At 31.5% G+C, this 16,776-nt stretch overlaps 1 protein-coding gene across 1 annotated transcript in view; it reads right to left on the reverse strand.

The window, feature by feature from the left end:
* LOC127718805 (low-density lipoprotein receptor-related protein 8-like) overlaps positions 1 to 2,180 on the reverse strand; it is a 49,243-nt gene extending 47,063 nt beyond the window's left edge. The window contains exon 1 of the mRNA XM_052224873.1: positions 1,943 to 2,180. The gene's annotated coding sequence lies outside the window, so the exon portion shown is untranslated. The remainder of the gene's footprint in view (positions 1 to 1,942) is intronic.
* Between the last annotated feature and the right edge of the window lie 14,596 nt (positions 2,181 to 16,776).

Below are 16,776 nucleotides of genomic sequence, written 5' to 3' on the forward strand. Positions count from 1 at the left end.
TTAATGTTTTGTTACATATCTTTTACTTAAAACATATATAATAAACGCATCATACGAAGTTCAATCCTGAATATTATTTTAACTTAATTGCGATGTTCCGCTTCATTTCTAAACTCTGACCTTTTCAAAGCTAACATTATACTGGATCCTTCGTGTTAGTGTGGGTCTCATATTGAAGATGTTCATCATTTTTTTTTTTGCGTTTACCCAAAATACACTACATGTAGAGAAATTTTACTTAAAAATCTTTATTGGCTTACTGAAAACTTTGTTTTGGATACTAAAATGTTAACTTGCGGAGACTTTGAACTTTCGAATGAACAAAATCTCCTAATTTTCAAACATGTTCAAGATTTTATTAAAAGGTCAAACAGATTTCTAGTACCTTCATAATGTGTTATTGATACTTGCACGGACGATCATTGTCATCAAAACCTTAGTCATCATCACAGAAAAATATGATTTGCTTCTTTTTCTTTTCTTCTTTTTATTTATAGTTCGTTTGATATCTAATGAATTTGTTCGATCACATGCATGCTCATAATGCTATTGTTGTATATGTTCCTGACCATATGAGTATTTGGACCATACGCGTATGGTCATGACCATATAGGTATATACTCGTATGGTCCGACCATACGCGTATGGTCCGGATAATTAATACGATGGACGCTGCATTAGTTGTCATAAATTAGCAGTTTCAAAAATGAAATTGTGACTTATTTAATTATCAAATCAAATGGTAATCATTGTTACATGATTAATTAAATAAAGTGAAATTTTTTCACAAGTTTAAATTAAAGTAAAAACCTTTTATATGGTCCTTACGAAACACCACATGTCGACATCGGTGTGGGAATATAACTTAAAGAAATACCTAACTGAACCGTCAAACAATATATAAGTCAACTGTTTAACGCTCATTACACCCTCTCTTTTTTTTTCTCTATTTTGGTGTTTTAATTTGTTTTTAGTATATTAAAATGTCATAAATATTTCAAATATTTTTTAGTTATTTAATGTGTTAATGTTGGAACTAATAGATAATGTATTATTCTCAGGTTCATGCTCCTATATCATTACGATTTTATACCAACAGTAGTTTATATGTGGGCAGCACGTATAAAGATACTGTTATTGTAAGATTGAATAGGATTGAATAGGAGCAAGAACAGATCAATTAGATAAAAGTAAGTAGAAATTAGAATAAATTAAAACAAATAAAATAATCTAAACACGGAAGAAAGAAGAAAAAAGTTCATTCCCAAAATGCCGGTGGTTTCACTTGCGGACAAAACAAGTCGGCAAGATAAAGGTGCTTAAATTGACACTAGCGATGGCAAGATAATAGATACACCAATATTCAGACAACAGTAATTCACTTGTTAACTTATGTCAATTTTGTTTCGGAGAACGAGTTGTTTGTTCCTGCGAAGGAAAATACCTATATGGTCTAAATACTCATATGGTTCGGCCAGTTAATAACCAAACGAGTATATACTCATATAGTCCGACCATACGCGTATGGTCGGACCATATGAGTATAAGCATATGGTCATGACCATACGCGTATGGTCTAAATACTCATGGTCCGGAACATATATATACTTATATTGTAATATGAGTATGATTTACTTGTGTCTAATCCATTTTGTTGATATTTAGCAAATACAATATGTTTAAACTAAGTACAATCATGTAGTAAATGATTTTTTCCACACAAGGTACCTTAATATCTAAAAGTTGTAAATATACATGTAAAAAATCTCGTTATTCTGATGTTACATTTATGTTTTAACCTTTCGTCAAGAAATTTATTTAAACGCTCCAATTAAAACCAAATGGCATACGATTTAAATAAAACTGATTTCAGCAGATAGTTAGCAATATTTTTAATAAATTTTAATTAAGGCGACACAATAAAGGATCTTTAACATCTTACCTGTTACTTTGCCTGCATCATCTTCATGTTTGGCAAAATCTTTACATGAAAGTCACTTGGCAGCATTAACAAGATTTAAAATTCCTACGTGTTAAATACTTTAGGAAATAACTCGCACCTGTCAAATTAATTTCGTTGCATATAGACGTTAATTATATATGCATCAACCAATTGATGATCTGACTTCATACACCAGCTTTCTGAAACAGCCCGACTATTGTTATCAGTAAGTAATGAGGCGTTTTATGAAGAATAACGGTGTCTTATAATAACTACATTATAAATGTCGCCATTAATCAAGTAGCAAGCGATGGAACATAAACTAAAATATAAACACAAAGAAATTACTTTGCATTATCTGTCTCTTTTTTTCATTCACGGACACACACACACACACACACACACACACACACACACACACACTCTTGTGTTATATAAAATGTCCAAAGTGACAATATGAAAATAAGGAGATGAGGTATGATTGCCAATGAGATAACTATCCACCAAAGTTCAAATAAAGTGGATGTAAGCAATTATAGGCAACCTTCAACAATGAGAAAAACCGATAGCGTATATTCGGCTATAAAAGGCCCCGCCTGTTATACCTCCGCTTAACGTTTCATTCGTCTGTCCGTCTGTACTTCGTAATCATAACAATTCTGAAATTAAAAGTCTTTTTACAGTATCTTACGGCATTATGATCTCTTATTTTCTTTAGCTTTACAACTAAATAAGGTAGATTGGGTGTCTTCCGCCATCTTGGATTGTAAAATAGCAGAAAACAATCGATCTAGATCTTAAATGCAATGTGTAAATTTTTAGAGAGGAACGTATGTACAAATGTAATTCATTTGTAAGACTTTTCGTCTTAATGTTGAAAATTATGTGTTTAATCTTATTTTATGACTATTTTTACAAATACACAATATCAATTGTTTAGGTTTCTTTCAAATTTGCCATATAAAGGAAGATAACTTAGACAATGAAACTTTTGTAACGGAATGTGTTAGGAATTTACATATTTTATCTGGTAGCAAGAAAACGAGTCCCGTGACTCCAAGTTTTCTTTTTTTGACCCTCAGAAAGCACATTATAAAAGCTAACTTCTCATATTTTATCTTAAAATTCTATCCTTTACTTTTCTTTCTACCATACAATATTGGGTTTTTCAAATATAATCTATATAAAATCTCACAATTTTCCACAACATGTAGCTTGAAAAAAAAGCCCCGTGACCCATAATTTTTATTATATTTATGAAAAAAGGCATTATAAACTTCATTTTGCCAAATTATAAAAAAACTTCTATCGATTTTAGTTTAGACCCCCTTCTAATGCAATTGAGTTTCGAATAACAAACCACGAACTTTGCTATTTCTACAAAGGGGGTCGACATCTCGTATCCGTCACTCCTATATTTAACAGTTGACTTGATTTCATTGAAAATGTCTCAAAATAGTTCCTATTTAATCATTCTTATTATCCAAATGATTTTTGGGGTATTTACTTAGCAAAACATAGACTTTTCTTTAACTAACAAAAGGCATGCTCTTACTTTAATATTGAAATTTGTGACATTCAGTTTATTTTACATAGTTTTAAAGGCGACGTGGGAAATCCGTCAACAAGAACAATCGAACGACACATAAATACATATGGTTTTAAAAAAAACAGACAAGTGTTTTTATCCTGCAATCAGCCAACTATTGTAGAAATAACAGGTACACATTCAAATAATTTTTTGCTTTATTTGTACTTGTACAAATAAAGTCTCCTGTTACCCCTCTTCCATGTTGAGCAAGCGGTAATGTGGATATTTCTTTTTGCGTACCAGTTCATTTTTGGGTCCTCTTCACGGTCGGCGTTTAAACTATGTCGATATCTTTGAAAAATTAGAGACAATGATTTAGATTTTAACAACTTAAGTTTCAAGTGTTGGGTGTAAATTTCAGGATAAAAACAATATATGTACATTGTCGGAAAATATATAATTTATCCTGTTTCTAAAGCTCATACAAATAAGTTTTATATTTTCCGACAATGTACATATATTGTATATATATATGTATACAATGTGTCAAATTACCAAAATGGGAAAAACATCTTGACGAAAGGTTCCTGGCTTATGACATCAACACGATCATGTGTAGGAGTTGAAATAGAATTTTAAGGTTATTATCAATTTGGTAAATTATCCATTTCCCCTGCTTTTGTTGGTCTCTTGATATCTTCAACTTTCCATATTCGATTTCGAGCACCAATGACGGGAAATACATGTTCGAAATGTACATATGGTGCATCTAATTCATTTCTGTATCTAAAAACTGTGGAATATATTTTTGTAATTTTTAATTATTACAAAAATCAGTACTTTTGGACAAATCATATAGAATTTATGTCAAAACAGAAATTACCGATTCAACAGTTTTAAAAAATCCTCTTATACCTATCTACATGCAATTTCGTCATGTGCTAACCTCGCAGGCAAATATGTTTCTAAAATTGTTATCATATTCTTTTTTTTTTGTGTCGTTTTGTTGTTGTATATGTCCAAATCTTTGGTGTTCGTACTTATGATATTAAAAGTTCCTGAAGATAGAATTTTAAGAAATGTGCAAATCCGTAATTCTTCTTTTGATTTAATATACTCAATAAAAAGAATGAAATATAAAAATATATCGGCAACCCAACCACATACAAAACAAAAATTCGACATACATGTCAAATCTAGTAAAATCTACTGGCATTCGAATGTAAATCATGCTTTATCATGAATTTAATAGTGGAATGTAGAAAAAACAATATAGTTATGTCAGTCATCGACATAACTGTTTGTTATTAATTTATTATTGAATCAATGATATGTTACATAACTTTAATGATTTTAACAAATAGTTATGGATTGCAAACTGCTTACTAGTCATCAAATAATTCACAGAAATAGTGGAGTTTCACTTTGAAGAGGCGATGAAAAATCACTTAACTATTTGTAAAGTAGAACATTACATTAATTACAGATTCCATAACTCAACACAAGTACGTGCAAAGTTTTAACATAGGTTTGTTTGTTTTTTAACTTTTCTCTTTGGCATTTTCTTACGTATCAACGAAGCATGAAAAAAGCATGTCAAACTGGCTTTGTGTATTTGCCTTGGATTGTTGGTAAGATAAGATGATCCAATATCTTATCGTACTTGCGGCAAGAAACTTATATAGACATTTCAACACATGGACACGGGTGCCATATGTGAATCAGGGTCTGCTTACCCTTCCATAGTACCTAGTTTTGTTTTAAAAGAATTCGGGTTGCTCTTGCTTTAGTTTTAGCTGTTGTTCTTTTTGCTTTTTAATTTTCCATTGCCTGTGTTGTTTATACCGACAACAGTCCTTTCTTTTCTTAGTCATGAAAAATGTGTTTCAATCTAATTTAAAAATTTCACATTCGGTCAGGTTTCAGGGTTAGAAAATTTACCTGACCGATGGTTTACGAAATTTAATGATGTCTTAAAGGGGCACTAGCTGTCAAATTCATGGTCACCGATTTGACTCAAATTCTCATATTTGATTTATAACAATGTAAAAGATTTAACCAAATAAAAAGTCTAAAATAAACAATATACCGGGCATGGGCTCGATAATATGTAGCTTCGTTTCGTGTGTATTTTAGTCTAGACGCCATCTAATTAACTGTCGAGTTGACCTCCGAAAACATCCGATTGCCATATAAGCGATATAAACATAAAAATAGATATCAGACTCGTGTATTTGGGTATTTCTAGATCTGTTTAATTTCATATTATAGATTAAAAATATATGTTAATCATCGTTTTTACCTGTATAAGAATGATTTTTTGTGGATCGAATCAGTCAATCAAATGATTTACCTTTGTTTCACTTTCAATGTTGACATTCTTTTCCTTTAAATAATTGAACACGCACAATGCATGCGGTATCCATCTCTAGCTAAGGGGTTAAATTGAAGTTCACATGAATACGGATTCAATGAGGTCGAATTATTCACTTGCAAGTTAATAATTCTTCATCATTGTTTCTTTGCTTATTTTGACAAAATTGAACTATACTGGCTGCTAAAAGCGGTATATCATTTCACTATTTCACTTTCATTAATGAGTGAACAAAAAAAAATCATATTTTATATTTTTTATATATCTCGTAGCTAATGCCCCTTTAAGGTTGTATGAGAATCAATTACCAATTGGCTTATTTGGGATGCCTGGTCACTTGATATATTGACAATAACTGTTTAGTGTCTTTAAATACAGCTGTACGAGGCTAAGAAACAGGTGTAATGCGAGCTTTAGCGAGCTATTACTACTGTTTCGAGCCGAGTACAGATACATCTGATATTTAAAGACACTAAACAGTTATTGTCTTTATCTTGCAATTAATTTTGTACATTGTTCTTGCTTTGAAAGACAGAAAAAGCTTAAATTAATTGCAATTATTTTCGATAAAATGCTTTGAGGCCCGCGTAGTAATATGTTTAAAAAATAATCACACAATCAGCGAATGACCGGTACGCCGAAAAGAATCTCGCATGGTCAACAATAATACATCGCTCAAAGTTAATAATTATTTATTATAACATAACAACTAATTTCAACAGTAAAAAGAAATAACAAAACCATTTAAGACAAAAGTGTTTGATTTGTCCTACGCTTCAGAATTTCGAACTGTCCGCGCATTCACTGATTATTGACATTGTTGCATACCGTTGATTTTGTGATTTACACATTCAAGTGCCAGTCTTTGTAAGAATCAGGCAATTTTGAAAAATTCAAAACATGGCTGAAAAAACCCACCGACCTAAACATCCTATTTTGAAGTTACCCTCATCCTGAGTTAGAAATGGTAGGTCTTTTGTTTCTGCGTGTCTGGTAATTCGAGAATACTCTAGATGTTTTTGGTTAGAATTTTTAATGCATTTCAACTAAATTATATCTTGAATTACCAGAACAGGAAAAGGAAACGATAGTTATATTCGTGCACCATTATACATTTTGAACATAAATTAATGTAAACTTGAGTGGGTTTTTGTTTGTCATGTTTTCACCACTGCCTGATTCTTAGGCAGATTAGCACTCAAGTTTTGAACTTGAAGATTGGCGCCGTAGAAAATGGAGATAATCCTGCTGTTCATGTTTGTCTATGAGCAGAAGGTGGGTTGAGATATATGAACAAGTAGCCGAGTTAAAATGCGTTTTTATAAGCCTGGTATCTTTGATGAGTGTTTTACAGGATGCCCGTGAACTTTTTCTTCATCATTTTATGCACCTCGTGTGTTTTGTTTGTTTTTTTTTAAATTAAGATATGTTTACAAATGTTGTTATTAAATCAGTACATTTATCAGAAGGAAGTAAACATATTGATTTTTCTTCAGCATCTGTAAACATTATACCCCTTTAGAGGCAAGGAAGAAAATAATTGTTGAAGAACTTTTTGTAGCAAATGAATGTACCACCAATGCCGCCTCTGATTGTCGATCAGGGAAATCTGTCAGAAATATTGGCGATTGATACTGCTTCTCCGGTTAAGTGCCAATAGAATAAAACTGATATGTCCCATAGTTGCAAGGCAAAACTATGGACTTCGCGTTATATCACCGTGGCTTCTTATACGTCCAGCTGAGGTTTTTATATTTCTTTATACTATATTTTTTTTATTTTTCATAAAGTTAAGTACAAATTGGCTGTGATAAAAATGATCCCTTCGAAAACCTGTAATTTACGTTAATAGGTAAAAGACTCAAGTATGACAAAATATTTAGACGTGGATAAAGCGTTACATCAAGTTTCCATGGTACTTTGACGATTCATTTGTTTGAAAAAATAACAAGAATGTAACAAGTAGATATTTAAGGTGTTTGTTGAAACAGGACTTTTTTTAAATAGGATTCTGTGCATTATATACACTGCCTTTTATCACTGAAAAATAATTGCCTAATCTTCGGGTTTCTATTTCTCTTTTTACATAAAAAATAATCGTCTCTTTTTATTTTACAGCATGGTTTTGTTTTAGTCTGAATTTTATGCAGATGGCAAATACATAAGTCCGGAGTATTTAATCACAGAGGTATATAGCAAAGACCGTTTGAGAAGCCTCGGAGACCGTGACTGAAAAAGATATATGTATAAGGCTAGGGATTTGCAATTGCTTCCGGCAGACAGCACGAGTTTTCAATCGCAACCTTCGTGACGGTGATTAATTTAGTTTTAACAGATTTGATATAGAACGTTCAGGGTCGTCTTATCAAGATGGGAAATGTTTGTGGGCTTTTAGCGTACATCAGAGTCGATGGTTCACATTATCACCCGTTCCGCACCAACCTAGCCCAGGATTGAATGTGGGTATGTATCATACATAACAGATGTATCGTTACAGGTGGAAATGACACAAAACTGCAAGGAAAATTTTGAGACATGATTCTGAAAGAACGAGATTACTCCAATTTTAGAAGGCAGTGTTGACAAAAATCGATTTAGCCATATGACGGTTGCGGTCCGAGAATCTTAATATGTCATGGGAGCTAAAATCGAAACGGCAAGGAAGAATGACACTCATCAAATTGTTCCGACAATTGAAAAGATACCAAATGATGGGAAAAGATGGCGGGTAATTGCGGTATTGAAAACATCAGTGCATTCCGCAAACACGGCTTTTGTTGGTGATTGGGGTTTTTTTTTTTTTTTTTATTTTGGCGGAGTACCAGAAGACGGATCTTTCTTTAATCGTGTACAAGTTTTTAATGTCCGTCTCCGTGAAACTGAAAAATGTTTGCGACATTGACAAAGATATGACTCAACCTTTATATATATAATTTAAATTGACGAAACAGAATTTTTGTATCTGCCAATATCAGCAATTTCACATTATAGAGGTCTAACCGGGAGACCTGACAACAGTGTATGTATCAAAAGATCAGTGTAATTGTGCTGGGACTTGGAACACCTTTTATAGACATAGAGTATTGATTTTAGTAAAAGTTGGTTTTTAATGTATTGTTCAAATTATTAAAGTTTGTAAAAGTGAACTTTTTATTTTTAGTAAAACTTACATTTTTATAATTTCAGGTTTAAAAAGTTTAAATCAAGGTCTGAGGAATATAGAGGGTATAGAAATAAGGTCAACATTTATTCGTGTAGTCCGGTAATAAAATCCATGCTCAGGGACATTCATTTGCCTGTGCTTGATGTATGAAAACGCATTCACTTCCGGTATAGTAATGGCGACCAAAAAAAAAACAGTTGCCTCATGTTTGTCTACGTTAAAGCCCTTTGCGAAGGCGAAATTTCTACCAATGTCTATAATTCTTTCTTATCAGTGGTAGTCTTAATTCTCTCGTCCAGTATCTGGTTCAACCTTCCTTTGATACATATTCATTGCTAATTTGCTGTCTTTCTTCTGATATTCATAATTCACTGCATGGTACTGACACCATATGCCCTGACAACTTAATCCGGAAAAGAGTTTCTCGATGCACCAAATTTATGAGATTACTTTCATAATGATGTATACAGGCATCTTTCCAAATTAGAAAATATCTTAATAATTTTATTGAACTCTGGGATATTTGAAGTTAACATTCAGATACAAATTTATTTAGTTATTCGAATTCATCCTATAATCTGTTCAGTATTTGCTGCCTCTTTTCCCCATGGAAGATCTTCCCTGAAAACAGAATAAAATGTTTTCATTATTACAGACTGTATTATTATTATTATTATTATTATTATATTACATTTTTAATTAAAATTGAAGAGCTGTTCACAAATTCCTTCATTAATCAAACCAAATTTTAATTGTAGGACTGACCGTTAGTAATCTTTAAAATAAGAATTGAGCCTTTGATCTGTTATCATACTTGCTTTAATTCGAACACGTTTAAATGTGTTCCGCTCGGCGCATCAAATGCATCAAACCAAAAATCCTGGATCCGCGCCTGATATTCACCGATATAATACTGGCAATACAAAACCAATAGTTTACAAGCTTTAGACAATAATAAACTTCGAACATTATTTGAGCTATATGTTTGAAATGATATCAGCCTGCAAGATGTACATACTCATTTTAAGAGTAAACGAGCTTATGGAATTTATGTGGTATTTCATTATACTTTTTTCTGCTATATGTGTTGATCGGAAATTATTTCCTTTTTTTACGTTTAATGCGAAGTATACAGAACGTATCTTAAAAATGAATGTAAAACGAACTTACGGTCTTTCACATAGTGGTACTGCTAGTTTAGTACACGTATTATCATCCCATTTAAAATCCTGGTCTTTTTCCATACCAAGACAATGTTGGTTACTTGCTGCGGCGCCATTATTCGGTTCATTTGGTGCCCATCTGAAGTATGTAATCTTTTGGAACGTTTTTGCCCACATCCATTCGCCTTCATTAAGCATGTCTGTACCACCTAACCAAACCTCTCGGGTTGGTAGGCTAGCTTCTCATTTGGAAAAAAGAAAAAAGTACGACAGAAACTTTGTAAGAAAAGATTTTATAAAAACAAAATTAACTCATAGGAAATTAACAAGATATATCTATCATAGAAAATATGCAAGGTATATATGAATATAAGAGTCAAATCTATGTCTAGCCTCAAATATGTGTACTTTCTACAGATATGTGTCATGTAACTTAGATCTGTTGGTTTCACCTCAAATGTATTTGACCATTCAGCCATCAAGGCTTCATTACTTATTTGACGAACATAAAAAAAAACCCACAAAATTAGCAAAGGGACAGTGCTGAAATCTCACAAATTTATTCTTTTGAGAACATTGTTTAGTTCGGTCTTCTTTCCTCGGGCCATTTACATTTTAACTTAATGGTTTTCGTTACTATGATCATCTTTAAAGGTCATGCAATGTCCAACATGTATAATATATATAATGTCTAGAGTTTTGCACATTTTTTATTGGTGGACTTCTCACTGTCCTGTGAAAATCAACCCAATATCATCTTTTTTATAAGCAAGCAAACCTTTAACCATTACTGAAACTATATTGTCCTACCACAGCCCCGTTAGTCAAATTATGACAAAGTAATACATCAAGAACTGATCACACAAATGGCAACACAACAAAGGATGCATATTCTAGACGTTTAAGACGCAATATAGAACGGGGCATGGATTTGATAAAAGAACATAGATTTGATTATTACATATATACTCTGAGCATTGATAATAAAACACATTTCTTACTGTAAAATTGTTTTTGAATCGATAGATTTTTAAAGCATAATATCAAAATTACTGGTGATTTATTTTATAAATTGATTGTCATGAAATTTTGTCTCATTCAAAGGGAGATTATACAAATTAATACTTTGAAAATTATGTCATTAAAATGTTAAGTTTTCTAATTCATCAACCATATATGCCTACTTGAAATTACTTTATGTGAAAATCAAAATTTGTGTGATAGATAAAATTCTTGACTTACAAAATATTTTCAGTTATAAATAAAAGAAATGTTTGTGTACTTCAGACAAAAAATGTTTTATGCAGCTTTTACATTATAATATAATAATAATTTATTTGCAAATATGGGTTAAGCAAATAATACTAAATATAATACAGTATTGACACAACAGTAAAGAATTACAACAAAAGCATGTTATATGCTTTCCATTGACAATATTTAAAAGAATACATTAACACTCTCACAATTACATCGCGGATTCCTCCGAGAGGACATAAATTGACTACGAAATATTGTCAGGGACGGTTTTCCACAGTAAAATATTGTCATAGACAGTTGTATTTCGAAGTGAAATATTGTTACGACCAATTGAACAAAATTTCACGGAGAAGAAATCTTGTCCTGGACAGTATTTCACACTATTTCAATACAGAATATTGTCTGCGTACAATATTTTGTATGAAATTTTGTCCAGAAGACAATTTTTCATAGAGTATATTAATTCATGTTACATTTGTAATGAATATCTAATATTCTTTTTTTAAACCACGAACATAACTCTACAATGCTTGACTTATCTAGGGACCGGTCATAAATGAGAATTAACTAGTATGTTGAGAATAGTATACAGAAGGTAATTTACAATATGACTGCATCAGGTCTTAAGACCGGTCCCTGTTTCATCAGCCAAAGAGTATACAAGCAATATATCCTATACGAACTGTGCTGATGCAACAGGAGCTGTCATTCGTCTTTTAAAAATATGTTTTAATTTTACAGAATGGCTCGCCAAGTTTTATAGGGCACAACGATTTCCAGACAATTATATTTAATTAGTGAGAAAATTGCTAAGTCATTGTAACTCTTCAAGGTGAATTATCGGCGTCAGGGTCTGCAGCGTAAACAATTGTAAAAATTTGTGGGTATGTCAATTTATGAAAAAAACACAGTAATACTAAGTCAGTGATATTTGGTATGCAGTTGTAAAAGCATTTGCACATCTTATTCCCATGGAGATTATTAACCCCGCATCAGGCATACTTGAATGAATCTCAAATCAAGGTCTCCTTGAGTTTTAAGAGTGGCAACCAAGCGACACCCTATATTCTTAAACAGATAGAACAAGACTTTCCAAATAAAAAGTAAAATAACAAAAATACCGAACTCCAAGAAAAATTCAAAACGGAAAGTCAAATCAAATAGAAAAATCAAAAGCTCAAACAAATCAAAAGAATGGAAAACAAATAAATGATTCGCTTACATATGATTGATATCATTAAACGTCTTTGTTGATACTAATAACCTGACTATGTTGTTTACAAGAAAGTATTTATGTTAAGGTCCTACAAGATATTCATTTTTACTTCCAGGCAGCTCTTAAACTGAGTGCATTTTATTTTAAATGAGCACCTTTGGCTATTTTGTAATCATGTCTACTGATGTGTAACTGATTCTGTCTGGAATAAAACGTACATGATTTTTATAAGATAACGAAATGTATGTAGGTTTATGATTATTATCTCATTCCAATATGAAAATGTTTAAAGGAATCATTGTGTTATGTTTTGCATGTGATGACAATCAAAGCCCCCTTAATTTGAACAAGAAATTTTCTTATTTTTATTCTCTGTTCAGACCAGTTTACTCTGTATTTACTAAATTACCTCCAAGCCTTCCTAAGAGTCTTTTTATATACAAATCCTTCTGGTCATTTTCAACTGTGGCAAGACTAGCACCAAAAATTTCACAAAGGTGCTGCAAAATATCAAACGAACGTCCAATCAGATGAATAAATTCCCTTGCTTGAAATATTTTTGTTTTCTGTTTGTTCGTTTGTTTAATTTTGTTGTTTTGTGCAGTAATAATGACAAAATGGGAAAAGAACTCGTGGCTTCTCATTTCTTGTCTTTTGTGTTATGACTGACTCTTCAGTATAAACTATGACAAGTATTCATTAATGGTGTAAGTATCACACCAAAATGTTGTCTTCATATATAAGATTATATGTTTCAAGACAATTCAAATTAAGAATCTAGATCATAAAACTACTTTATTTGACTTGTATCTTTTTAATGTATATTTACTCTATATATGACAACTATTGACTCGTTAGATTTTGCAACGGAACCCAGGCATATGCGCATTGTTTCTTAGGGCAGCTTCAGTTGTGTCAACAGTAATGTACTGTTTCAAGATTCATGATTTATTTTTAAAAAAAAAACAGGCACACAAGTGTGCAACATAAGCATAACAAAAACATAATATTATATAATAAACAAAAGCAATATTATCTATAATATACAGAGTAAATAGTAAAAACATGGGGTACAGAGGATAAAGGAGTCCAGCTTTATAATAGAGGACTACCTTTTTTTAGTAAAAAATAACAAGTTCATAAGTATATCAATATAATACTTCCATGGTTTGGCCTTGCTTAATTTATTGTGGAATAAATCATTTCCGAGGGTCAACTATTTTATCGTTTTAACATAAAAAAAGATAGTTGAACTCGTCACAAAATAAACCACTTACTCGCTTATTTTTCTTGGAAGATTTCCCAAACTACCTGTTTCAATTGGTATTTGAGATTTGTCAATCTCAATCAAGTAATAAATGTGGCCTGATATAAGTTTAGTCGCAATATGATATGGTTCTACAATAAATTCCGTTTTGAATTATTGTAAAACCCCTCGTTTTAATTTGAAACTTTTGCATACTTTTCCAAAAACACAGGCGGTATTATCTTTGCGTCAACAGTTGATTAAGAATATTAGGTACTGATTTTTTTTCATTAAGAATATTAGGTACCAAGTAGTTGGAAATTGATGGAATTTTTAATGACAGCTGAGAAAATCTTTTAAATGCATCCGTACCATTGCCTCAGACCATGTCGCTTCTTGTTGAAGGAGAGCATAGCAGGAATCCTGGTGATGAAAGAAACCTGGTGGGCACGATCCTGAAACTTATGTATGTAGAAATATATATCCATTACTATGATTTATAAATACCAAGAGCGAAACAAGCAAATAGAATACTAATTTTTTTGTTTCAAGGTTTGAAAAAAAATAAACAAGGTATCTTCTTTGGATTGCGTTGCAATGCACAACTTAGTAGCAAAGATATGACTTGTTAAAGTTTGCAGCATAATTCGATTTTTAATTAAGGATTATAATGATGATGGATTTGTGTTTAACGTCCAGTGGCAAATGTTGCATGCATATCAAGACGATACCATGTTTATGTGATGCGAGTATAAAACCTGCTTTGTACTAGATCAACACGCTGAGTTGGATTTTTAACGTCCTAGTTCACGATGTAACAGCTGCTCTAAATGCCCTGTATTTAGCGAAGAAGCTGCAAATATCAATTTTCGAGTCCATATGTTTGGACCCAGTCGGGGATAGAAAAAACACGACCTCCAGTACTCGTGTGGAGCACGATATTCCGAAACCACCAAGTCATAAGAATATCTCAGATATAAATAGTATTCCAGTATGTACCTGTTTTATCAAGCAAATGAATTTAAATTGGCGATAAAATACTATTTCATTATCTTTTATCATTATCCTTATTATTATTATTATTATTTTCCTGTTATTATAATTATTATAGTTATCATTTTTTTAATTATTATTATCAGTTTAACTCTTACCATAAGTAGACATAACTATCAACAGGGAAACAATGGCAGGTTTAAATGCCTCCATATTAACAGGTATACAAAATGTATTTACATTTATCATTAAGGATGTTGTATCATTCCTTTTCTTCTTAGTTTGATCCGGTATTTTAAACAAGGAACATGTATTTGAAGCACATATGTTTATAGGTGTACTGCATTACGATTTTTCATCAAGTGAGTGTATTATTCAGGCTACGTGATTTTAAAAGAATGCATAATCAGTAAAAAGTGTATTCAAATGACATAGGCCTATAAATTATATTCTGAATTTTTTAAATGGAAAAAAAATTGACATATAAAATGTTGAAGTTCGACTTTAATTCCCAGTATTAAATTTTAAATTTTTAATAAATATTGACATTCAACGTTAAAAAAAATAGCCTCCATCTAAACTTGAAGCTTAAACGTTCAAAATTTTCAAATATATCTTGTTTTAAAAATCTGACAGTTTGAGTAAAATTTAGAATGTACATGGTAAAAATTTTAGTTAAGATTTTGATGTTAAACAAATGATTTTTCTATGGTTTTAGATTCAACCAGATTTAGAGAGTTTATAGAGGTATATCACATTCATTTTGTTTAACCAAGAAAATTTGATATTGTCATCAAAACACATTTGATAGCACAATTCATATAAAGTATATGATAGTTTTGTCTCTTTACCAGGGTTTCATCAACCCTCAGCCCCCCCCCCCCCTCCCCAAAAAAAAAATATATCTAGTTACATGTATTATGTCCGATTCCAAAGAATATCTGTTGATGTTTTCAGACTTTATAATAACTGACAAATTTTAGATGCATCCTTTTGTGTCATAGGATTATGTAAACGACCCAGCCTTAAAAGGGGCATTATCTATCATATTGATGTTCACCCATTTGACTCAAATTCTCATATTTGACTTATAACATTTATAACATTCTAAAACATATATCCAAATTACAATAAGTCTGCTGAGTGCTCTACTTAAGAACACACATACTAATTTGCCTTTTCCAATCCATGACCATTCATCCAGTATATATCTGTCATTTTAAGTAGTTTGTCATAAAAAAAAACCACAACAGAGTTTTGAGATTATATGTCACTACACATTTTGTGACCAGATACGCTACAAACTTTTAATAAGACTATACATATAAGACTATACATATAACCAAACTCAATTTCAAGAAAGAATAGTTAAGTTGCGTTTCAATTGGTGGTTCATCAAAAATTATTCTGTGTGTATGTATAAACACAAAAAAATAGTAAAAATCATAATTAAATGGCAAAAACTTCAATAAGTTGACTGACGATCTCGGCCTTGTTGACTAATTTGTAGATATTGTCTTGTTGATCATTTGTGCGATTAAAAATTCTGTCTATCTGTTATAGTTTTTAAGATAAAAGGCAAAAATGCAAAAGAATAATTTAAGGGAAATTACTCCTATCAGAAGTCGTCTGACAATATTGATGGAAATAAACACTCAACATTTTGACGTTTTGTCCTTGTCAGAGTTTCTCTACCTATAACGGTTTGCAAGATAATTTTATAAAACAAAACTTACATTATACCCCTATGTTCTATTTTCAGCCTTGTTGGTTGACAGACAAGCTTGATATTTTCAGAGGAGAAGCTTAAATATAAAGTTTATGGACAACAACAGTTATGGACAATGACATCTATGGAAGACAACAGCAGACAACGTCAAACAACCAG

Source organism: Mytilus californianus, unplaced genomic scaffold (assembly GCF_021869535.1).
Source record: "Mytilus californianus isolate M0D057914Y unplaced genomic scaffold, xbMytCali1.0.p SCAF_10, whole genome shotgun sequence".
In the NCBI taxonomy this organism is placed as follows: Eukaryota; Metazoa; Mollusca; class Bivalvia; order Mytilida; family Mytilidae; genus Mytilus; species Mytilus californianus.